The 25,154-nt window shown below is 46.2% G+C and overlaps 1 long non-coding RNA gene across 1 annotated transcript in view; it reads right to left on the reverse strand.

Moving 5' to 3' along the window:
• Positions 1-24,927, reverse strand: part of LOC121277456 — a 38,435-nt gene extending 13,508 nt beyond the window's left edge. Inside the window, exons 1-2 of the long non-coding RNA XR_005942883.1 lie at positions 24,845-24,927; positions 14,415-14,734 (exon numbers count right to left, since the gene is read on the reverse strand). This is a non-coding gene — a long non-coding RNA (uncharacterized LOC121277456). The remainder of the gene's footprint in view (positions 1-14,414; positions 14,735-24,844) is intronic.
• Positions 24,928-25,154: the final 227 nt, after the last annotated feature.

Raw genomic sequence — 25,154 nt, forward strand, 5'->3', positions numbered from 1 at the left:
AAGTCACCGTTGATGCTCACAATGGATGATGGTCAAGGGGGTGGGAAAGGAAGGCCTAGGATCTACTGGGAGAGGAAAAGGTATCGAGGAGGGTGAGGTTGGGAGGGGGGAGTGAAGGTGTCGGGGAGGGTGAGGTTGGGAGGGGTGGAATGAAGATGGGGGGGAGAGTTTGGGGGGATTGATGGAGAATAGGGGGAGGAGGGGGTAATGGGGGAGAGGGTGGCAACTGGGGAGGTAGAATTAAGGGGGGTGGTGGAAGATGTAAAGGAAGGAGTGTGGAGAGGGGAAGGAGCGCAGAGAGGGCAGGGTGTTCAGGGGCAGGTAAGGGTGTGTAGAGGGTGGGGTGTCCAGGGGGATGAAGGGGTGCGGAGAGGGGAGGGTATCCGGGGGAAGAAGGGGTCAGAGAGGGGAGGGAGTAAGACCGGATGAAGAAGTAAGAGTGGAGGAAGGAGTCAGGAATGGGGTAGGAGTAAGGCTGGAAGAAAAAGTGAGGCTGGAGGAAGAGATAATGCTGGAGGAAAGAGTCGGTGGGGAGGGACTAGGGTGGGGCAGGAAGTAAGGGTGGAAGAAAGAGTCAGGAAGGGGGAGGGACCAAGCGGTGGGGTGTCCAGTGGGGGGAGGGGTGGTAGGAGGATCTGGAGGGAGGGAGTTTTGGGGGGATTGGGGTTCCAGGAAGAAGGGGTTCCGGGGAGGGCAGGGGTGCAGAGGGGGGAAGGGGTGCAGAGTGCGGGGATGTGCAGGTGAACATGCATGGGAGGAGTCAGATAGGTCCATGTTTGCCTCCTGGGCAATGAATTGAGAGTGGACATGGTATGGAGGAAGAGTGAGAAAGACCGATGACAGAGTGAGCCAGTAGGGTGGGAGGGTGGGGGTTCAACGGTAGCGATAGAAGGAACAGCAAGTATGGTTGGTTGGGACCTGAAGGCAGATACAGACCCTGGGGGGGTGGGAAGGAGGAGGTCGGGGAGTTGAATGTGGATGGTGGTGGGATTGTCAGGAAGGGAGGTAATGTCTGGCTTCACCTGGACCTCACCGAAGGAAGAGGGTTGTGGCTGGTAGGTCATGGAGGGGAGGAGGAAGGTGATACCAGGTGGGGTCAAACATAATGGGGGAAAAGAAATGGATCATTGGGGGAGATGGAAAATCATGAGAGCTGACAAAATGTGAATCCAAACCATGCTGTCCAAATTGAAAATGAAACGAGAGTCGTGGTGGGTGAGATCAGATGCTGCATGGGAGTGTGATCAGTGGGTGGGTGGAGATGCAGGTCAGCTCAGATGGACAACTGGAAGCAAACCCCAGGCAGCATTAAAAATGCTCAGGACATTGAGGTGAGTGTGAAATGTGAAGGATCCCCGTTTGTGTGAGAGTGCTTGCATGAGGCTCCGAAAGGCCCTGCCAAACACACACTTGTGCCCCTAGAATCACTCTGCTCCCTCTGCAGTGACAGAGGTTAAGGTTGAGGGGGCCACAGGCACAGAGGACAGCCTCTGAGATTCCTCTGTGGATGACCCAGGAGTGTCCAGCTGCCGCTCCTCCTCCCTTCAGGTGCCCAAGGGCCCCAGCCTGACTCCTTGAGGGGAAGGAGCACCTGGAGGGACATCGAGGTGCCCCTTTTCCATCTCGTGTTGCCAATGCAGGAACTCACCCAAGGCTCCCGCGATGGAGTGCAGGTCTGTGCACATCTCCACATTCTGCTGGACCAGGGTCTCTATGGCGCCTACCATCCTCCGCATGGAGACTTCCAATATGCGCACATGTGGGCACCACTGCATCAGGGAGCAGGCAGACGCACTCCTCCGACTCGCATGCCACTCTGTTGAGGGCTTCCAACAGCTCTGCACGATGCTCCCACACCTTCTGCTGACTCTCCAGGATGAGTTGGACTGCCTATTCCAGAGGTTCATCATCTGCCTCGGACCTCACAGATGCCTCTTCCCCGGCAGTCCTCCGAGTGCCGGGGAGCTCGGCTGAATCTGCCTCCTCCTGCTGCGGACAGGTGTCCGTGTGGTGACCATCAGATTGGAGCTGACCACCGCTGCCAACACCTGCCATGCTGGATTGGTGATGCCGTTGCCCATCCTGCAGCCAGAGAAGGGGCGAAGGACATCACAGTGAGCCTCCATGGCATCCAAATGGCGTTCCAGTGACACACCATTAAAAATGGGGGGCTGCAGTCTTTTTGCCTTTCATGGACATCTTCCCTGCAGTAGTTGTGGGCTGGGAGCACTGAGATGTGCACGCGCGGCTGGACTTTAAATGTGGCGCCCACCATGACGAATGAGACCCAGCCCACCATGGAAATGGTGTTTTTCCCGGGAATGCATAAATAATGCAGCAGGTTTGGGACAATACAGCTTGAAAACCCATCATTGCAGCTGGGGGTTAAAATGTTGTTTTACGCACCCGCTACCTCACTTAGTGCAAACCTGGGACGATCCCACCCATTGTCATTGAAATCTTTCATCATGAATGACTGTCACAAGTTCCTTATTACAACATTTAGACTACTGTCAAATTTACATTCGGTTATCCTGTCACTAATGGGAGAAAATTTGTGTTCGGAAAGTAGGCAAAGTTCATCTAGCAACAGGAGTAGGTTTGCAGTCCAACATTATTATCGCTCGGTCAACAAATGGAACAAAATAAAAGCTTCTTCAACTTCCATGTTTGCATTTTAATCCCTGTCAGATTTGCAGAGCTGTGTGGGAGTGTGAGCAGTGGGTGGGTGGAGATGCAGGTCAGCTCAGATGGACAACTGAAAGCAAACCCCAGGCAGCATTGAAAATGCTCAGGACATTGAGGTGAGTGTGAAATGTGAAGGATCCCCGTTTGTGTGAGAGTGCTTGCATGAGGCTCCGAAAGGCCCTGCCAAACACACACTTGTGCCCCTAGAATCACGCTGCTCCCTCTGCGGTGACAGAGGTTAAGGTTGAGGGGGCCACAGGCACAGAGGACAGCCTCTGAGATTCCTCTGTGGATGATCCAGGAGTGTCCAGCTGCCGCTCCTCCTCCCTTCAGGTGCCCGAGCAAAAAGAATCAGAGGACATGTTATTGATTTTCACTTAAAAAAAATTATTTGTGACTTGACTTGGGAAAAAAATGACGTGGTTATAATTCCAGACCCCAGGTGGGTAGAGCCTTCTAGTGACAGCCCTCCACCTCCTCCAGATCCTCTCTATGGGTGGAATTTTGCCCTTGTCTGGAGGGCTCGGCGGGGGCTGGAGGGGGCTGTCAGAAAGCCGGCCGCCGCCCGTAATCGGGGCCGGACCACAACTTCACGCTGGTGGGCCAATTAAAGCCTGCCCGTCGTGAAACGCGAGCAGCAGCGCTCAGTGCTGTCTGTGTGGGGGAAGGTGGAGGAGGGCGAACGGGGAACTTCACACATGCACAGAGCTGCCTCAGGGAAATGAAGAGTTTTAAAACTGAGAAATAAGGATTTTTAAAACGTTATAAATCATGTCCCCACTTGTGTGAATCTGTCACATGAGTAAGGACGTTACAAATGAAATTTAAAAAATTTGATTTTATTTTTATTTGCTCTCGGAAACCTCGTTCCGTCTGTGGACGAGGTATCCTGCTTGACCTTCCTGTCTGTCCGCCAACAGTAAGGCCGGGCAGGCAGTGAGAAATTCGTTTCAATGACCTCGTTCGTGGCCTTAATAGGCCTTTTAACTGTCGGCGGGCAGGCTGCCGACTCCAGCCTGCGCCCGTCGACCGAAATATCGTGCGAAAGCGCGATGGCATCGGGGCACTGGCCAGCCTGCCAAGCTAAAAATTCTCCCCTCTCTGCGGTTTGAACTCTATTTCCTTATCCTGCTGAAGCCCAAGAGGGACTGGAGCTTAGGCCCCTACAACAGAAGCGGCCTTTTCCCCCCTGACAGGACAGAAAATTCCTCTCACTCCCTTGGCCGGATGCAGCCCTTTGCAATCCAAAAACTTAGCAAAATTCCTCCAAGGACACAGTTCAGTTCTTCCACAAATGTTGCATCAACACAGGCAAAGCGAAAGCATCTCACCTAGAAGCTGGATGGTTAAGTCGTGCTAGCAGGGTGTCCCTCCCTTCGGCGGGGAGTGATTATGAGAGTGGATTAAGTGGACCGCCACGATCCAGAATGGCAGATTTGTAGGCCAGGTCTGCACTAGAGGCTGACTGCGCACTCTGCCTGCATCTGTCACACGCACAGCAGGCATGCTTCCTGTCAGTCAGGGCCTAGCAGTGTGGGCTGCGCAGGAGGAGGTGTACAGAAGCCCACCGCTCCCCACTGTTTCACCACAGGGCTTCCATAACACCAGCACCAGTGGCGCTGCAGAGCCCAATTTCACGGGCCGTGGTCAGAATTTTCCATTCCCGTTGGCATCGGACAGCATTTATGTCCAGGTGTGGGCGTAAAATATGGCGAAGAGGCCAAAAATCAGTTTCCCACCGTCGTGAAACCAGCTTGCGATCATCCGCTCCACCCATGGGCGGCTACCTCTCTATCTGCCGCACATCTGGAATGTCTTTTTAATACTTCTGCATCTAGTTATAATCCCTGTTCACCAGAATCATCGCCCCCCCACCACGTCAAATTTACCACCCATGTCAATGGGGAAACCTGCCAGCCCAGAACACATCTTGATTGCAGAAGTTGGGATTTAATGTTCGGGCCTTGCTCACGTCACGGACATCCCAGGAGTAGAAGATGCCGGGGCCCTCTAACTACTGGACCGAGGAGGAACACGTGCATCGCATGCTGAGTGGATTGTCATGGATGTGGCTCCACTGTGAAGCAGCTCACGGAAGGTGGAATGTCTGCTTTGACCTCTGGGGTCTGTGTCAGGGCGTCAGGGTTAGGCCATGGGCTGCTATGGATGATCAGCCTGGGGGTGGGGGGGGCGGTGGGGGGGGCGCAGATAGGAAGATCCAGCCAGAAGGTGTATTGGGGCTGCTGGGCAAGGAAGGTCTATGTTTGACTGGGAAAGGAGTGTGTACCGGCTTGGTAAGGTTAGGAGGGGGGGAGTCAATAGTGTCGCGGGGAGGGGTTAAGAATGTGTGGAGGGAAATGATGGTGCCCGGGAGGTGAGGTTGGAAGGCGGGGAACAAAGGTGTTGGGGGGAGGGAGTAAGGAGGGGGTTAACTGGGGAAAATGCGGTAACTGGGGAAGTAGGTGTAAGTAGGGAGGAAGGTGTAAGGGAAGTTTGGAGGCCGGGGGGAAAGAGTTTGGAGAGGGGAAGGAGTTCGGAGGGGACAGGACTTTGGGGGAAGGAAGGAGTTTGGAGGTAGGCAGGAGTCCAGGGGAAGGAAAGAGTCTGGAGGGTGGAAAGTTTCCGGGGGAGGAAGGAGTCAGGGGGAAGAAGGAGCCTGGAGGGGGGATGGAGTCCGGGGGAGGCAGGAGTCTGGGTGGAGGAAGGAGTCCAGAGAGGGGAAAGATTCCAGGGAGAGGAAGCAGTCCAGGGGGAGGAGGGAGTCCAAAGGGGAGAAAGAGCCTGGGGGAGGAGTGAGTAATGGTCAAGGAGGGAGTAAGGGTCGAAGAGGGAGTAAGGGTGGAGGACGGAATAACAGGGGGGTGATGTCCAGGTGAATGGCCGAGGGAGGGGCCTGTGGAGTCAATGGCTGACGCCTGGGGAGTGAACTGACGGTGGACATGGTATGAGGGAATGGTGTGTATGAGAGGGAGCAGTAGGGTTGGAGGGTGAGGGTGCAATGGTAGCGGGAGGAGGGACCGTGAGGGTAGGTGGTGGGGACTCGGAGGCAGACACGGACCCTAGGGATGGGAAGGCGGAGGTTGGGGTGGTCAATGTGGATGGGGCTGGGATTATAAGGAACATGCACATTCACGCTAACATCCTGGAAAGGGTTCTGGTTGATAAGCGACAGTGGGGAGGTGGAAAGTGATGCCGGGGGGATCGACAGTGATGGGGAAAGGACATGGGCAACTGGGGAAAGGGGTTGGCGGAACTGAAAACAAACTTCACAATAACCTTGCTTCTGAAATCGAAAGTGAGCAGAGCCTCGTGCTGTCTGGGCACAGGTACTGCATGGGAGTGTGATCAGTGGGTGGGTGGAGATGCAGGTCAGCTCAGATGGACAACTGAAAGCAAACGCCAGCAGGCAGCAGTCAAAATGCTCAGGACAGTGAGATGAGTGTGATGGAGGAAGGGTCTGCGTGCGTGGAAGAGTGCTGCACTAGATTCCTACAGGCCCTGTCACACACACACACACATACACACATCTCCCTCCAGAATCACACATGGTCTAGCTGCGTACAGCTAAACTGTTAGTGGTGGGGAGTGGGGGTGGGGGATGCAGGAGGAGGAACCGTGAAGTCTATAAATGCAGCTGAAAGACACCATTACACACTTATCAGTGAAAGTGAATATATTTTCCAATTATAAAGTGACAAGGTGTGTTCACCTATGCAACCACTTGTAATCAGAAATTCTTAACTTTTCTGGGCCTACCACTTCTTCTAGGTGCTGCCCTGACATCCGCAGCATGGGTGGAGACAGCCTGTGCAAGGGCTGGCCCTGTTGCCTCTGATGACTTTGGTGTGTGTCCTCTGGAGAAACGAGGCCTTAAGGGCCCTGGTTTGCTTTGGTTGTCCTCCTGTGGGTCAGCTGCTCCCTCTGCGGTGACAGAGGACAAGGTTGAGGGGCATGCAGGCAAAGGGGGCTTGGAGGGAGAGCACAGCCTCTGAGGTTCCTGAGTGGAAGACCTAGGGGTGTCCAGCTGCTGCTCCCCCTCCTTTGGATGCCTGAGGGCCCTGCCTGATCCCTTGAGGGGAAGGAGCATCTGCAGGGACGTTGAGGTGCCCAATTTCCCTCTTGCATTGCAGAAACTCATCCATGGCTACTGCGATGGCGTGCAGGTCTCCACATTCTGCTGGACCAGGATCTCCATGGTGTCCACCCATCCTCCTCATGGAGACCTCCATACGCTCACATGTGGGCAATATTTCATCAGAGACCAGGCAAATGCACTCCTCCGATTCACATGCCATTCTGATGAGGGCTTCCAACAGTTCTGCATGTTCCCACACCTTCTGCTGACTCTCCACCATGAGCTGGAAGGCCAAATCCAGTGGCTCATCATCTGACACGGTCCTGCCAGATGCCACTTCCCCAGCAGCCTTCCAAGTGCTGGAGAGCTCAGCTGAACCTGCCTCCTCCTGCTGCAGACACATGTCAGTGCGGTGACGACCAGATTGTGAACCCAAGCCTGCTCTAGATCTAGGTCCTACCAAGGTGTGTGTCTCTGCACTGGTGCAGGGTGTGGGTAAGTGCTGTGATGGGTCTCCCAGGCTGCTCATTTCCAGCTATTCAATGGAGGAGGTGCCCTGGCTGGAGCCGAGGACCTGGATGGAGCTGAGGGACTGGCTGGCTGAGGGAGCACTCACAGTTGGGTTGAGAGAGGGATGATGTGGTGCTGGATCCTCATGTGGGTGTTCGGCAGCAACCACACCGTCACCGCAGATATAGTCCACATCCTCACCAGTCAACGTGATGGCACGCTCCTCAAAGTGAGTGAGGGGTCTAATGTGGGCCACTCCACCCGCGGCCTATAACCTCTCCCTGCTGTTGTGAGCAAGTTTCTCCTGTGTGAAAAGAGACGGAGAGAGTTTGAGCAGGACGCATGACACTGCGTGGAATGTTTGTGTGGTGAGCAGAGCCATGGACAGCATGAGGATGTGAACTCCAGAAGATATGAGCCTGATAGAGATGTCAGGGTGTGTGTGAGAAGTGAGAGATCCTTGTGGATGTGTGATGGGTTTGTGTGTGTGAGTTGAGAGTGATAAGAAGACCATAAAACCATAAGACGTAAGAGCACAAGTAGGCCATTCAGCCCATCAAGTCTGCTCCGCCATTCAATGGGATCATGGCTGACCTGATAATCCTCAACTCCACTTTCCTGCCTTTTCCCCATAACCCATCAAGGACTGATTAAAAATCTGTCTGTCTCAGCCTTAAATATATTTAACGACAAAACCTCTAAGGTCTCTGCGGTAAAGAATTCCACAGATTAACAACCCTCTGAGAGAAGAAATTCCTCCTCATCTCTGTTCTAAATGGGTGACCCCTTACTCTGAGATTATGCCCTCTGACCCTAGACTCTCCCACAAGGGGAAACAACCTGTCAGCATCTATCATGTCAAACCCCCTAAGAATTTTATATGTTTCAGTAATGTTGCCTCTCATTCTTCTAAACTCCAAGGAGTACAGGCCCAGCCTACTCAACCTTTCCCCATAAGAAAATCCCTCCATACCCATAATCAACTTAGTGAACCTTCCCTGGACTGCCTCCATTGCCAGTTTATCTTTCCTTAGATAAGGGAACCAAAACAGTTCATAGTATTCTAGATGTGGTCTAACTAGTGCCTTGTACAGTTTTAGTAAGACTTCCTTATTTTTATATACTCCATTCCCTTTGAAATAAAGGCCAACATTCCATTTGCCTTCCCTGTTACCTGTTGAACTTATATGTTAGCTTTTTGGGATTCATGCAGAAGGACTCCCAAATCCCTCGGTGCTATAGCTTTCTACAGTCTTTTTCTATTTACATAATATTCAGCTCCTCTATTTCTTCCTTCCAAAATGCATAACCTCACATTTTCCAGCATTATATTCCATCTGCCAAGTTTTTGTCCACTCATTTAACCTGTCTATATCCCTCTGTAGACTTTGTGTCATCCTCACCACTTGCCTTCCCACCTATTTTTGTGCCATCTGCAAACTTGGCAATAGTATATTCACTTCCCTCATCTAAGGGAATATATATTGTAAATAATTGTGGCCCCAGCACTGATCCCTGTAGCACTCCACTAGTTACAGGTTGCCATCCTGAAAATGCCCCCTTTATCCCAACACTCTGTCTTCTTTTAGTTAGCCAATCCTCTATCCATGCTTATATACCATCTCCAACAACATGGGCTTTTATCTTATTAAGTAGTTTTATGTGCAGTACCTTATTAAATGCCTTTTGGAAATCAAGTTATATTACATCTACTGGTTCCCCTTTATCTATCCTGCCTGTTACCACCTAAAAAAATTCTAATAAATTTGTCAGGCATGATTTCCCCTTCAGGAAGCCATGCTGACTCTGCTTGATTAGATTATGTAATTCTAAATGCTCTGCTATTACATCCTTTATAATAGACTCTAACATTTTCCCAATGACGGATGTTAAGCTAACAGACCTATAGTTCCCTGTTTTTTGCCTCCTTCCCTTTGTGAATTAAGGGCTTTCCATTGGCAGTTTTCCAATCTTCTGGGACTTTTCCAGAATCGAAGGATTCAGTGCATCCATTATTTGTGTAGCTACTTCTTTTAATATCCTTCAATATCATCAGGTGCAGGGGACTTATTGGACTTTAGCCCCATTAGTTTCCTTAGTAATTTTTCTCTAGTGATAGTTATTATATTTATTTCCTCCACCCCTTTTGCCCTTTGAATATTTAGTATTTTTGGAATGGTATTAGTGTCTTCAATCGTGAAAACTGATGCTTTGTCCCTTCTTGTCACACTCTGGGTATCAATACCTTGTAAGGAACATATCTTTTTATTTCTGTTAGACTGTTGTAAAGAACAAGGCTGGAATTTTACAGCCCCATCACGGACAGGACCCTCCACGAGCGAGGCGGCGCCCTAGCCAGAAGTCCAATGACTTGCGGTCCAATGATCGCAGCAGCGGGTGGACGAAGAAAATCCAGTCGCATATCTTTTTATTTTCTGTTGGATTGTGGATTAAAATTACAATGGCTGCAGTTTGAAAGACATGTACACTGGAATAGGATGATTGATATATACAATGTTCCGTCCTGGCACAGAGTGTGCCATGAAAGATAGGATGGTGCCAGAAAGGAGTCCTGGACCCAGGGAGCTGCCTGGCAACAAAAATTTAATTGGGTCCTGACCAGGTGACCAGGTTTTGTGCAAGAAGCAGTGCAGCTGAATAGCCTGAAAGGAACAAGACCTAAAACTTGTTTCTATTGTGTACGGAAGATTCCAGTAATTCTACAATAAGTTAGCTGGCTTTTTCTCCTCATATCTCAAAACCTGTTCTCCCTGAAAACCCCTGTCAAGAGGCAAAGGAGAAAATCACTGTTAGAGGCATTGAAAGGCAAGTGTGCACCCAGTGAACTAAAGACTGAAAGGACTTTGGAAGACATTGATCAAAATCAACCCTTCGACTCCTGTACGCTGGATTGGTGCTAATGGCCTGTTTTAACCCACCCTTAAAATCCATGTTTTATGTGTTTTATGTGTCTTGTGTTTGTGTGTGTGTGTGTGTGTGTTTGTAGGGTTTTAAGAAAGGGGTAGAGTTTAAGCTATAGGGTTAGAAGTTTGCAGCTCATATGTCTTTCTTTTGCCACTGATCAACAACAGTTTGTTCAATAATTTATTCAGTTATTTACTTATTAAATTTACAAACCTGGTGCTCAAATTCTGTTAAATTAAACAGTTCGGTAGAATTGGGGAATTCTGTTGGTTTGGTCAAACTTTTCACATATATCGTGGCTCGGGGAACAGTGGGGCTTGATGTTACAATGCACAATGCACCAGTGATTCATGACAACCTAAATAGTTGCCCTGCAAGGCTGCCTTATCCTTTTGCTTTGTTAGCCTACGTATCCCCTCTCCAGAACCGTGCCCCCCACCTATTTAGTTTAAAGCCCTCTCTACAGCCCTAGTTATTCAATTCACCAGGACACTGGTCCCAGCACGGTTCAAATGAAGACCTTCCCACCAGAAAAGCTTCCTTCTACCCCAGTACTGGTGCCAGTGACCTATGAACTGAAACCCATTCCTCCCACACCAATCTTTGAGCCATACATTTAACTCCTTGACTTTATTTATTCTATGCCAGTTTGCCCGTGGCTCACGTAATAATCCTGAGATTATTACCTTGGAGATCCTGCTTTTTAATTTAGCTCTCAAGTGTTCAAATGCTTTCAGCAGAGCCTCCTTACTCGTCCTATTAAAGTTGTTGGTACCAATGTGGATGACAACAACTGGATCCCTCCTCTCCCACTCCAACTTCCTCTCCGTCCCTGAGATGTCCTTAACCCTGGCACTGGGCAGGCAACAGAGCCTTCGGGACTCACACTCACGGCTGCAGAGAACAGCATCTATCCCCGTAATTATATTGTCCCCTGCCACTACTAGGTTCCTATTTCTTCCCCTAACTTGAATGGCTCCCTGTACCACAATGTCGTAATCAGTTTGCTCATCCTCCCTGCACTCCCTGTTCTCATCTACACAGTTTGCACAAACCTCATAACTGTTGGACCATTGCAGGGGCTGAGGATCCTCGAATGTTATCCAGAGGGTCACCAAACCTGCTTCACCTACAGTTACACCCTCCTGTCGCTGATCATAGACCAAATCTGAATTACCTAATCTGATGGGTGTAACTGCCCTCTAGAGCAAAGTGTCCAGGTAACTTTCCCCCTCCCTGATGTGGTACAATGTCTGCAGCTTGGACTCCAGCTCCTTAACTCAGACCCGATCTGCAAACACTTACTACAGATATGTTCACTCTGGATCACTTTGGTGTCCAGCAGTCCCATATGCTGCAGCTGCAACACATCACCCATCCTGCCATCACTATCGTATTTTATTTAATTACTTAATTAATTACTCTTGTATCCCTGCTCTTTACACTTGAAGAATCCCCCGCTCTTTACATTTTATTGTACTTTTTTTTACACACCAGTATCAATCTTATACTTAACAAACTATTTTTAAGAAAAGAGAAAAAAGTTTTAAAAAATCTAGGGACCTAAACGCAAACCAAAGGCCTTAATTTTACTTTAAAGACTAGAAATACTCACCAATCCTACTCACCAATCAGTTGCTCTCCCCGCCCTTTAATGGTCTCTCACTCTTCTCACACTCTCTCACTGTTTAAGGCCCTGCTGCTCCTTTCACTGTTAATGGCCCCACTGCTTTAGAGTGATTTAGCGAGGCAGAATGGATGAGACCATTCATCCTCTTCCTGCACCGGATGGCTGCCCTATTTTGCAGGGCTTTGGCACTGACAACCACAGCCACCACCTCCCATGCTGGATTGGTGATCTTGCTTGCTAATCTTTACCCGGAGCCGGGGTAGAGGACATGGCAGTGGGCCTCTACTGCATCCAGTAGGCGCTCGAGGGCAGCGTCGCTAAATTTGGGGACAGCATGTTTCCTCCCTTTGGTAGCCATCAGTTTGCAGCAGTTTCCTATCTCTTGAAGAGTGCCAGCTCTGTGCAGGGGCCGCCTTTGAATATGGGCACCCAGGTTACTGAAGGCCTGAGGTGAGGCGGGGCTGGAGAATCAGAGGCCAACCCTCCAGCGACCCAGCGTGTTTCCTGGAAATGAATTATTAATGAGGCAGGACATACCAGGAACAGAGCTACATGGCATGATAAGCCGCCATTGCGGCCAGTGGGTAAGGCATCCTTTTTCCCACCCACTACCGCACTTAGTGCAAATCTGGGGCAATTCTGCCCCATATTTTTACATTGGAAAGATACTGGCCATCTAAATAAAAACAACAAAAGAATTGATGTTTGACTTATTGGCCTTTTGTTGTTTTCTGGCGGGGGAGTTTGATCTCACAAGACTGCTTTCTCTTTTCAGAATCATAAAGGGGAGAGGTTGTAATCCCTACTTAGAAAACATCACAAGTTTCCAGCAGGATTCTGGTGGAATTTCTTGAGAAAGAATGTCAATGTCTATTTTCAGGCATTGGCACGATGGAGGTCATTGTATCTTAACTCGTCCAGAGGGAAATCCATGGGATCAGCTGAAATGCTCATTTCACACCCTGTCCAATATTACTCCCCATTGACTCACTGAAGAGTAAAATCAGATGGGATGTGAAATCAGCAAAGTGCCCAATGAATCAGCCTCCCAACAAGTGGCTTGGTTAAAATTGTCCCCTCAAGTTACAGTGGGAAACTAGGAGAAACACTATGGATTTCCCTGAAGTCTTTTCATTTCTGGGTACCCATAGGAAACATAAAAGAAAATCAACCAAAACTCACAGTAACAACAGAAAGATGTGCCCCATGACCACATACTACAGCAACAGCTAAAAATGGAAGAGTTTTTGCTTTTCCTGGGTGTCAAATGTCCTGGGAACGTCAAGCCCTGCAAAGTTAAATGCCTTCCAGCTCATCAGAAGATGGAAACATTTAATGAAGCAGGAATAGTTTTCATGAAATGAATATGCAATTGCTGCTGTTTTTATATGTACTGGGGCTGCTGCCTGGCTGCTGATTCTTCTGTGTTTTGAAGAGTTCTTTCCCATTATCTCCATAACTTCTCGAAGGCTGATACCCTGTCCCCTTGATTAGTTAGTATTCTCTGTGCAGGGGTGTATCTCACAATGAATCTAGAGTACATGTTGAAAAAGATTGGGTAATATATAACATACCTTGTCTCACTCCTCTTCTGATCATTGTCCATTTCTGAGTTCATAAACAACTTTTAATATATATTATTGTTTCCAGTAAAGATTCCCAAAAGCTTGCGTGCCATGCCATCAATTTCATCTATCGGCAGCATATACTTATCAACCTTTCAAACTTTGGTCTGTCAAATACTTTCTCACAATCTATGAAATGTAGATACACTGCTCACTTCATTTCTATTGCTTGTTTACATTTCATTCTCAAACTGAATGCTCCTTTGGGTGTCACGCTTGGCTCAGTAGTAGCATTCTTGCCTCTGAGTGAGGATATGATGGGTTCAAGATTCGCTCCAGAGACTTGACCATATAGTCCAAGTACTGCACTGTAGGAGGTTCTGTCTTTTGGATGAGACGGTTATATCACCAGGAATGTGTTTTCTCATGTGAAACATGAGAAGAAGAGTACAGGAGTATTCCTGCTGTCCTGGGCAATATTTTCCCTGAACTGAAACAAATTATCTGGTCATTATTTCATGGCTATTTGTGGGACCTTGCTGTGTGCAAAATCGGTTGCTGCATTCCCTAGATTATAACAGTGACTACATTTTAAAAAGTACTTAATTGACTGTAAAGTGCCTGGGGGCATCCTGAGGTCAAAAGAGGTGTTAAATAGATGCAAGTCTTTTTCTTTCCTCTTTGTCAAAGCAAGGTATTTCTGCCTTCATCCTCCAACCTTTCTCCTTTTTATTTGTTTCAACATATACTCTGAATTTGTTTATGTGAAGCAGTCAGGATGAGTTAGGAGTTGGATTTAAGATCAATGTAAAATTGATAAACAATTTGAGGTGTGCCAATGATAGTACTGATTTTGGATACAGAGAAAAGAAATATTTGAGAAGTTGATTTGGAATATGGATTGAAAATAAATGCTAGAAGGACAAAGGCAATGACCATCATAAAAAAGAGAAGCAACTAAAAATTGGCCAGGTGATTTCGCAGTCTAGGAATCTTGCCGATTGACAAAAGTAAAACCCACCTGGAGGTCCAGCCTGGGCCTTGGCATTCATCAAGGTCCAGCCCCCTTGTAGAGGTCACAACAGCATCTTTCGAGGAGGCCCAGCACAGTCCCATGAAGCAGACACATTCCACTGGATTTTCCTTGGCTTGTCGGCACCTGAGATGCACACCTGGTGACATGGACATCTGCCATTGATAATGAAGTGAACTGGTCCAGAAATCAAGGCTGGTTCAGTGCTCATGACCTCGGGACAATATCATTCCCAACCCACCACTGGCAGCAGGGTTCACACTCTATCAGAAAATCAATGCTTTTTGTCCTTGCTGAAAATATCAAGTCTGCAACAAATTTATAGATTAGAGGGTTAGAAAGTCTGGAAAAGAAATCCCAGGCCACAAAATTCAGCTACAAAGCATTAAGATTTTCAGTGTAATGAGGGATATTTTGTCTCCAAAATAGCATCTACGATGTGCCTCTACGATCTGATGTAAATTGGGGATGGTGTTGACAGAGATTGTTGGCAGATGAATAATGGGAGTGAAGTGCATTGTGCAACATGTGAGTTTAATGATGAAATTGGTAGGATCTGGTATTTGAAGATGCATTCGCTAACCTTGAACACTCGTGTGAAGTTGTTTTTCTCTTGGCGGCCCTGCCCCCAGACCCATGAGGCCAGATGCATGGCATTGACTGCCACAGTTCTCTGGTGTCCCTGACTTTGCAATGTTTGCCTGGAGGGCCTCCTGCAGAGTTCCTTATAGATAGATGCTATTTCTCCTCCTTTCCACCTCATGTGCCGAGGCCTCCAGTGCAGCTTTGGAAAGTCTTTCAGCTATTTCCTGCCACACCACGCTATTATTGAGTGCCTTTTAGAACAACCTCCAGCTTCTGCTCCACCCACAATGTACATCTCCTTTAAGAAGAGCAGGATAGTTTTCAGAGGCTTTACCACATGCTAGCCTCTCACAAGTTTGCAACCCCTGCTCAGGTGGGCAGCCACTCAACAGTGTGTTTAGTGCTGGCTGTACACTGCTATCAGTTAAATTAGCAGGCAACACAAAGTTTGTATACAGCCTGTATCAGAAGCAGTGAATGCGGGATAATCCCACATTACCATTCCTGCACGTATTCTCAAGCCCTGTCCAATTCTGCCTCCCTAATGTTAAAATGTAGCAGTCATTACCCTGAGCACTACGCTAGCCTATCCATCTGTGCCCATAATACAATAACACTTTTTGTGACCAAATCGTAGAAACTGGTGAATATAAATGTTACAAGAAAAACAGCTTTCATTTTGGAAAACTTTCATTGTTGTACCCTAAATGTCTGGGACAGGAAGATGTGGGGTTTACATCTGCATTAAAGGAAAATACTGATGCGCATCTCCTGTTGAAACCCTGTCAAATGACAAACTTGGTATGTGTGTCAGTCAGGTAATTTAATATTTCCCAGTACATGTACTGACTTGGGATAATCTCAAATAAATCAGAGGGAGTGGTGAAGGGAATAAAAGTATAGACAATGCTTAAATTCGGTTTTGCTCATTCAGCAACTTTCAATTCTATACTAAAATAGTTTAGGGTAAGCCATTCAACAGATTTTTCTAAGTTATAGGGTGTTATTGAATACACATAAGGAAAATGTTAATAACATTAAGTTAAAACAGATTGCTTATTTGCTGCAGCCACAGAACATTTAATGATAGTGTTTGGTTATGGGAAGCCAAATAAGCAAAGGAAAGCTTTTTTTGAGTACTGTCTAATTAAGTGTGTGAATCATATGTTTGTACATGTCACTCAACATTGGAGCATTTTAATAGCCAGTGTTGGAACATGTGACTAAGCTGTTGAAAATCCTGCAGGAAAATTTCCAGTCTCAGACTATAAAGCTTAGTGTACTTGTAAAGCAGATGTGCAAACAGGCAGCTACCATGGAAGACATGTTCCACGTCCTGAGGCTCAAATTATAGTAGATCGGGCTTGATGTTACACAATAAAAAGTCACCTTGATCTTTTAACTCAGTAGAATAAATTTAATTCTTCTTCTCAGACATTCTTAAATAAGCCCACACTATTACAATGTGGCAAACTAAAAATTGGTTGAAGCACTAAAATCATGCATGCTACTTGCTATGGATGATGTTAACTTATCGACAGCTTAACTGCCTGGAGCAACAACATTCCAATAAAGTACATTTGATGAATGCACAGTCGGTTTTGCTTAGGAATCTCTCAGTTGGGCTGACCCTAATATAAAGCAGCAATATGTAATAACTGAAAAGGCTATTCCAATTAACAGCTTGATATACAAAAGAACTGAAATGGCTTAAAATACACCCTCTATGTCTGAAGAGATATATTGGCCCTCTGTTAAAGTGCTGTTTATCAATGACTTCATTTTTCCTACATAAAGAGATTTTACAAGTTTACATTGGAAAGGCATGATCATTTTTTCAATGGAGGAAGTAAGTATGTTATCATCAAATGTCACTGGGGCACTACATTTTTTCTAATAATTAATCTGACAGGAAATGGGAGTTTTGCACTGTGAAATCTGAAATAGCCTTTAAATCCTCTAAAGATTGTCACCGGAATTGGCAGCTTTGATCCCTCTTTAGCTAACAATGGGAAGTTTCTTTTTTATTGTACTTTGTAATTTTCTGCTCTTTTCTTGCCATTTTTTCTTAAAGGTTCTATCTCTTCCTGAGGTACAATTCTGTTCTTGGTACAATCTGAGGGAGGGGGAGAGTAAGGGAATCATCATGTCTTCTCAAATTTTTCTGAATTATGTTTTAAGTTCCCTGCTTCAAATACCTACTATAGGTAGCAGCACCTCTGATTTCAGATGACAGCAGCTCTTAATTATTATGGTAAAGTGGCTGTTCATCATAATGGGACTCCCCAAGTCCAACACTGATCTTCTCTGAGGCTCACACATGCACACTTCCCTTTGTCGCTTTGTAGCAGGCAGGAGTTAGTCCCCCAGCTGACTTTTCTATTCCTTAGTTGGGTTGCTGAACCCAACCATAACATTCCAACTACCGGTCTGGTGAAGATAAAATAACATTGTGGGGCAGAAATCAAACTTAAAATTTCCTCCTTCGTGTGGCTCAGTATCAAAATTGGCTATATGTATCCACAGAGCCATCAAGTCACTTCAAAGTCAAGGTTAATTTGTTCATGAGAAAAGGAACAAACAGGCACAATTTCCAGGAATTAGCTTTCAGCCACTTAACTGCAATGCTTCCCAAGCCCTTTGAAAATTGTGTACAGAATAATAAATTCAAATCTGGTTCCCAGTGGCACTATGGAAGTGCCTCACTTCTCGACATAGATCACTTACACAACTTTGAACCTGACATCAAAATAGGAAAAGGCATGTATGGGGTTGGGTTGGGCTACGCCCTTGATCCTATTCCACCCATCGTGGGAGGTTAAATCAAGTGTCACGACTCACTGGGGGTAGTGCGCTGTGACATCAAGGCCTGAGCCGAGACAAATGTGGGGAGTTTTATCAGACCACCGAACAGCCCCAATTCTATCTAACTGTTTAATTTAGGTTAACAGAATACAAGCACCAGGTTTGTAAACTTAATAAGTAAATAACTGTTTATTGAACAAATTGTCTTTAACCAGTGGCAAAAGAAAGAAATGTGAACTACTAGTTTCTAACTCCATAACTTAAACTCTACCCCCTTCTTAAACCCCTATACACACACACACACACACACATGTAAGAGACACAAAGCATGAATTTTAAGGGTGAGATAAAACAATCCAATAGCACAGGATTAGGTGTCTTAATTTTGATTGATGTCTTCCAAATTCCTCACAGTTTGCTGTTGATGACATGAGATGGTCTCCCAACACTTTCAGTCTGTGGCTCACTGGTTGAAAATCTTGATTTTCAATATCTCGACTGGTGATTTTTCCCCTTTCCCCCTTGACAGGGGTTTTCAGAGAAAGCAGGTTACAGAGAAGTGAGGAATAGCAGCTAGCCATTATGGCAGAATTACTGGAATCTTACAAACACAGGAGAGAGAGGTTTTATGCCATCCTTCTTTACAGGTTAGGAGCTGTTCTCCCTGCACTGTTACCACACAAAAACCTTGGTCACCTGATCAAGAGCCAATAAAATTGCTGTCGTCAGGCAGTTCCTCTTAGTACAGGTCACCTTTCTGGCACCATCCTGTTCTTTTATGGCACACTTTATTCCAGGATAACAACATTGTAGATATCCCTCATCCTATTCCAGTGAACATGTCTTTCAAACTGCAGCCACAATAGTTTTTAAGGCCACAGTCCAATTTTAAAGCCACAGTCCAAGAAAAATAAAAATAGGTTACTTACACCAGACCAATGTGAATGAAAGGCAAAGAGAGACACAGGAGACAGAAAGAGTGAACCAAAACCCAACAAGACAGGGACAATAAAAAAAGTGAAAGGGAAAAGGGTGGGTGACAAGCAGAGACACACATCATATTGACCACATTTTGCCTCCGATTGGCCAGCAGCTCTGGGCAGGCAGGACATCCACCTCTGGAGTCCTTGATTCTGAGGCAAGCTCACTGCTGTCAAGTTAATTGTCTGGGTGGGACTTAATACAGTTGGCCTTCCCTAAAATTGGCAACAGAGGGCTCTCGCGGCCCTCCAGCCAGTGGGCTGGGAAAAAAAAAAGAAACCCCTCTGGTTCACTAATGTCCTTTAGGGAAGGAAATCTGTTGTCCTTACCTGGTCTGGCCTACATGTGATTCCAGGCCCACAGCAATGCGGTTGACTCTTAAATGCCCTCTGAAATGGCCTAGCAAGCCATTCAGTTGTAACAAGCTGCTACAAAGTCACAAAAAAGGAATGAAACCAGATGGACATCCTGGCATCAAACTAGGCATTGGAAACAACAATGGCAATCTCAATTCTGTTGACTGTGCAAAGTCCTCCTTACTAACATCTGGGTGCTGGTGCTAAAATTGGCAGAGCTGTCTCACAGACTAGGCAAGCAACAGCCTGACATGGTCATCCTCACGGAATCATACCTTAAGGATAACGTACCAGACTCCACCATCACCATCCCTGGGTATGTCCTGTCCCACCCTCAGGACAGACCCAGCAGAGGTGGCAGCACTGTGGTATACAGTCAGGAGGGAGTTGCCTTGGGAGTCCTCAACATCGACGCCAGACCCCATGAAGTCTCATAGCATCAGGGCAAACATGGACAAGGAAACCTCCTGCTGCTTACCAGGTACCGCCCTCCCTCAGCTGAATGAATGATCCTTCATGTTGAACATCACTTGGAGGAAGCACAGAATGTATTCTGGGTGGGGGACTTCAATGTCCATCACCAAGAGTGGCTTGGTAGCACCACTACTGACCAAACTGGCCGAGTCTTAAATGACACGGCTGCTAGACTGGGCCTGCGGCTGGTTGGGAGGGAACCAACAAGAGGGAAAAACATACTTGACCTCATCCTCACCAACCTGCCTGCTGCAGCTGCATCTGTCCATGGCAGTATGGCTTTAATGACACTGCACAATCATTGTGGAGACGAAGTCCCACCTTCACATTGAGGATGCCCTCCATCGTGTAGTATGGCACTACCACCGCGATAAATGGGATAGATTTCAAACAGATCTAGCAACTCAAGACTGGGCATCCATAAGGTGCTGTGGGCCATTAGCAGCAGCAGAATTGTACCCAAACACAATCTGTAACCTCAGGGCCCGGCTTATCCCCCACTCTGCCATTACCATCAAGCTAGGGGGATTAACCCTGGTTCAATGAAGAGTGCGGGAGGGCATGCCAGGAGCAGCACCAGGCATATATAAAAATGAGGTATCAACCTGGTGAAGCTGTAACTACTTGCATGACAAACAGCACAAGCAGCGAGTGATAGGCAGAGCTAAGCAATCCCACAACCAAAGGATCAGGTCTAAGCTCTGCAGTCTTGCCATATCCAGTGCTGGACAATTAAACAACTCACTGGAGGTTGAGGCTCTACAACTATCCCTATCCTCAATGATGGAGGAGCCTAGCACATCAGTGCAAAAGATAAGGCTGAAGCATTTGCAACAATCTTCAGCCAGAAGTGCTGAGTGGATGATCCATCTCAGCCTCCTCCAGAGGTCCCCAGCATCACAGATGCCAGTCTTCAGCCAATTCGATTCACTCCACGTTATATGAAGAAACAGCTGAAGGCTCTGGATGCTGCAAAGGCTATTGGACTTGACAATATCCCAGCAACAGTACTGAAGACTTGTGCTCCAGAACTTGCTGCGCCCCTAGCCAAGCTGTTCCACTAAGCTACAACACTGACATCTACCGAGCTATGTGGAAAATTTGCCCAAGTATGTCCTGTACACAAAAATCAGGACAAATCCAACCCGGACAATTACTGCCCCATTAGTCTATTCTCGATCATCAATAAAGTAATGATAGGGATCATCAACAGTGCTGTCAAGCTGCACTTGCTGAGTAATAACCTGCTCACTGACGCCCAGTTTGGGTTCTGCCAGGGCCACTCAGCTCCTGACCTCATTACAGCCATGGTTCAAACATGGACAAAAGAGCTGAACTCCTGAGGTGAGTTGAGGGTGACTGCCCTTGACATCAAAGCAGCATTTGACTGAGTGTAGAATCAAGGACTCTTGGCAAAACTGGAGTCAATGGGAATCAGGGGGAAAACTCTCCACTGATTGGAGTCATACCTAGCACAAAGGAAGACGGTTGTGGCTGTTGGAGGTCAGTCATCTCAGTTCTAGGACATCACTGCAGGAGTTTCTCAGGGTAGTGTCCTCGGATCAACCATCTTCAGCTGCTTCATCAATGACCCGCCTTCTTTCATGAGGTCAGAAGTGGGGATGTTTGCTGATGATTGCACAATGTTCAGCATCATTCGCGACTCCTCAGATACTGAAGCAGTCCACTTCCAAATGCAGCAAGACCTGGATAATATCCAGGCTTGGGCTGACAAGTGACAAGTAACATTCACAGCACACACAAGTGTCAGGCAATGACCATCTCCAACATTCTATGGGTTCTATGGTTCTAAGAGAGAATCTAACCATCGCCCCTTGATGTTCAATGGCATTACCATCACTGAATCCCCCACTATCAACATCCTGGGGGTTACCATTGACCAGAAACTGAACTGGACTAACCATATAAATACTGTGGTTACAAGACCAGTCAGAGACTCGGAATCGTGCAACGAGTAACTCATCTCCTGACTCCCCAAAGCCTGTCAACCATCTACAAGGCACAAGTTAGAAGTGTGATGGAATACTCCCCACTTGCCTGGATGAGTGCAGCTCCCACAACCCTGAAGAAGCTGGACACCATCCAGGATAATGCAGCCCGCTTGATTGGCACAACATATACAAACATTCACTCCCTCCACCACCAACGCACAGTAGCAGCAGTGTGTAACATCTACAAGATGCACTGCAGGGATTTACCAAGGCTCCTTAGACAGCACCTTCCAAACCCACGACCACTACCACCTAGAAGAACAGTGTCAGCAAATAGATGGGAACACCACCGCCTGGAGGTTCCCCACCAAATCACTTACCATCCTGGCTTGGAAATATATTGCTGTTCCTTCACTGTCACTGGGTCAAAATCCTGGAACTCCCTCCCTAACAGCACTGTGAGTGTACCTACACCACATGGATGCAGTGGTTCAAGAAGGCACCTCACAACCACCTTCCCAAGGGCAACTAGGGATGGGCAATAAATGCTGGCCCAGCCAGCGAAGTCCACATCCCGTGAATGAATAAAAAAAAGACGAGACCCCTGTCCCCTCCATTAAGTGCCACCTAACGTCTTTGGAGGCCCATTCGTGTTTACAAAAAATCTAGCCATTCAGAGATTGAAGAAACCAATCTTTTTATATATACACAATGCCATATTCCTATCCCACCATTAATTTCTTAGCAGGAATGTACATGCCAGGTGAATGGTCATAAGTACAGAAAGAAAGAGCTTGCATCCATGTCAAATTTGTTAGCAGTTGTTTATCTTGGCAACTGGCAGATTGTGGGCACAAGAACATCTCCAAAACTTAAGCACATAATCTAGGCTGATACTTTAATATAGATTTCAGGGAAGGTAGTGTTGTCAATAGGTTGAGATATTAAACTAATGCATATTTTTCTGCTTAGATGGACATAGAAAATACAAATACACTATTCCCAGTGTCCTATCTAGCATCTATTCTTCGACCAACAGTACAGGAATATAATAACTTGTAATTTATCTCATTACTGTTTGTGGATCTCGCAGCACACACAAGATATTGCCTACAAGACATTGACTACAATTAAAAATAATTCATTGGCTGTAAAACACATTGGATATCCAAGGACAGGAAAGTCGCTACACAAATTCACTTTCTTTCTTATTGTCTGTCACATCCCCAGAATGTTACAAAGTATTTAACATATGAGATATCTTAGGTAGCCATGGTGCTAGGTCACCAGATATGGCAGCCATTTTACATATAGCAGTGTCCCACAAATAGCAAATGAAAGGAACAACTTAATAATCTGTCTTGCTCATGTTGGTTGACAGTAGACTGTAGATCAATAGACCAGGCGAACTTCATGCTCTTGGATATTTCCATTGGTTGTCTATTATCTGCTCAACCAATCAGATAGAACCTGAGTTTAAAACTCACCTGAAAGATAAGGCGTCTTGACAATTCAGTACTCTCTCAATACTATTTAGAATGCATGTACACGTCATCGGCCAGAATTTTTATCTCGTTGGGCGGGCATGGCTGGTGGGCCTGGGAGTGGCGCACAAACGGCCCACCAGCCATGATTGGACCCTGTCCGCAATTTCACACTGGCTGGCCAACTAATGGCCAACCAGCGTGAAACATGCGCTGATAACCTCAGTGCTGCCTGGGTGGGGGTGAGGGGAGCACGAGCACTGAGGTGTGCACCTAAAATTCCCTGAAGGCACAGGGCTGCCTCAGGGAGCTGAAGATTTTTAACATTAAAAATAAAGATTTCAAAAATAAGGGAAACATGTCCCCTCAAGAAATATCGCATGAGTGCGCGATGACATCAGGACGCTCACCCGACATCATCACATGCTATTTCATGCTTGTGTTTGTCGGGCATGCACCTGCACGTCGAGCTGAAAATCCTGCCCATGGAGTGAACACACAGGGGTTCTAAATCAGAGGAAAGAGAACCACCAAATGAGACATATTAGAATGTCAGTGGCAGCACACATGAGTTTCAAATTATACATTTGCGTATTTCATCCCTGTTACTGAAGGAAACAGAAGGGTTGTGGCTGACTCCTTTATCTGTAAAGTGGTTGAGAAGTCCACATTTAGTGGTGAGAGTTCAATTATGGCTGAATCATGTAGGGTTCTTAGTGGTCTGGAAACTTGTGCACATGCAATCAGAATTCTACTTTGGCCTCAAGGTTTTAAATAAAGAAATTTTGATTCACAGTCCAAACCAAAAAAAAACACTTCTTACTGTTAATGTTCTGAGTTAAATGAGGTTGGCAATGTCAACTAAATTCCCAGTGGTCATGAATGCTACCATGCATAATGCAATAGTGAATGGGTGACAGGAATCATTATGATGGTAGGAGGAATGGAAATGTCATGCTGACATAATGAAGGAAATGGAGTAATCAGAGGTTCAGGGTTTAGGTACATTGTTAAAGCAGTTCAGAGGGAACACTAGACTGAGTGTAACTGGTACTTCATCTAATCTGGGAGCACTTGATATTAAAATTTGCAGTAAAACAAAAAATTCATTTCATAGTACTCAGCTAAAGGATATTTTCATGAAGAAACCATACACCAGAAGATTTCAGAGTACTACAATCAGTTTTAAAGGGTGTAATCTATCACAGCAGCTGTCCCTGCACTTATCTGAAGTATGGATTGATTGAAATTGGTTAATTCAGAAAATGCAAATTTGACACATTGTTTCGCCCATCATGCCGCTTGCAAAGCCTGTAACTATTTGTCCTGGCAAGGCTCAGCATGACTGGCACGTGAGTAAGATCATGAGCCCATAGTCAAACCATTCTTTTATAGAGAACAATGAACAATCAACTGGTACTGAATAGCACTATGTTTTTCTAACAACTAGAAATGCCACTTGAATTTAAAATATTTTCAAACAGAATCATTTGTTTTAAATCAAACATATTCCAAGTGCTTTTACTTTGCAAATTCCAACACTCAGCTTCTGAGCAATGAATTGCCTTTAGTAATTGGAATAAATTGGAATACCCTACCAAATGCTATAGTAACCTGCCAAACATGCTGTTTAGAAGTAGCTGTACAAGAAAATGATCGGTTCTATTTCTATCCAACACAAAGAATATTTTAAAAAACACCCAAAAGTCAGAATGCATTTTAGTTATGGCTTTCAAATTCTTTGTGTTTTACATATCTAAAACAAAATAATGATATCTTACCAAAACACCAATTTTCGATGCTGACAATTGTATACATGGGCCACCAGAATCAGAGGATCCCTGCTGCATGAAATGCACGAGACAACAATTGGCTTAATGCATATTTAGAAACTGCCCTATTCGTGAATGTGATTAATTGAAATTAATTAAAGAAGCAAATTATAGTTGGTTAACACACAACTATATGAGAACAGGTAATACACAAGATTGATTGTCACTGCAGGCAATCTCTAACGCTCATTGCCAACATTCTAAACAGAATGTTGAAAATATATAAATCAAGTAAACCCACAGTTGACAGCTAAATAAC

Source organism: Carcharodon carcharias, chromosome 4 (assembly GCF_017639515.1).
Source record: "Carcharodon carcharias isolate sCarCar2 chromosome 4, sCarCar2.pri, whole genome shotgun sequence".
In the NCBI taxonomy this organism is placed as follows: Eukaryota; Metazoa; Chordata; class Chondrichthyes; order Lamniformes; family Lamnidae; genus Carcharodon; species Carcharodon carcharias.